Source organism: Echinops telfairi, unplaced genomic scaffold (assembly GCF_000313985.2).
Source record: "Echinops telfairi isolate 266 unplaced genomic scaffold, ASM31398v2 ScPeMD7_11;HRSCAF=52, whole genome shotgun sequence".
In the NCBI taxonomy this organism is placed as follows: domain Eukaryota; kingdom Metazoa; phylum Chordata; class Mammalia; order Afrosoricida; family Tenrecidae; genus Echinops; species Echinops telfairi.
The window spans coordinates 32,645,014-32,646,058 of NW_022103908.1; positions in this window are offsets into that span (position 1 = coordinate 32,645,014).

The following is a 1,045-nucleotide window of genomic DNA, read 5'->3' on the forward strand; positions in this document are numbered from 1 at the left end:
TTTATATTACAGCATGTGGGACCCCAGATTCTGTGTAATTTGACAGCTTGGCACCATCAGCTTTCTTCACCACATTTGCTTTAATATTTCCTCCCCTTACTATTATGGTTTTATTTCTTTTACCTCATTGATGTTAGATTTGAATATGTTCATTTGTAAAATTAAGATTGTTTGATACATGAAAGCCAAGAGAGATAACCCTTCAGAAACAGTAACAGGAATAATAGTTCCCTGAGGGTACGGGAATAGGTGGGCTGGGGGACAAGGGGAGTAAGAGGGGGCTGATAGCACTGATAACTGTAAACCCCACTCAAGGGGAGTGAACAGAAATGTATATGAATGGATATACTAGACAGCATAAAATACAGCATGAATGAATAAGTAAAAATAAGGGTTCCTGGAAGGTGGGGGGTAAGGGGATAAAGGGGAGCCAACATCAAGGAGTTCAAGAAGAAAGACAGTGTTTTGAAACTGATTGTTACAGCAATTGTACATCACTGTTTGATGTGATTGAACTATGGAATGTTATGATATCTGTAAGAGCTCCCAATTAAGTGAATTTAAAAAAAAAAGATCTCTTGCGATCCAAAAAAAAAAAAAGAAAAATAAGAAAAGTCAATGCCCTTTCTACCAGTTGTGATAATAACAATAACTTGGGGGGCAGGGGGGCAGGGCAAGGGAGTGTGCAACTTATGCCTGGTTAAGAACCAATGGGCTAAAGCAGCACAATCCATCCCACAGAATCATCTGTCATTTTACAGTACCATTTTGTAACTCTCTTTTATAGATTCCTGCTTTGGGTTATTTTTTTTTTTAAATAAAACATATGTTCTAGTGTTAAATTTTTAATGAAAAAAATTGTGATTTGTTTACTTATATTTGGAGTTTACAGAAGAGGGTCGGCCAACCAAAGCATAAGTACCTTTTCTGCCCCTCTGCTCTGACTCTGTGTTTAAAAAGGTAATTTCAGGCACTTACCACATATGTAAGATTATAATTTGTATGAAGAATATTTCCTAGTCAGTTAATAGAACAAACATATATA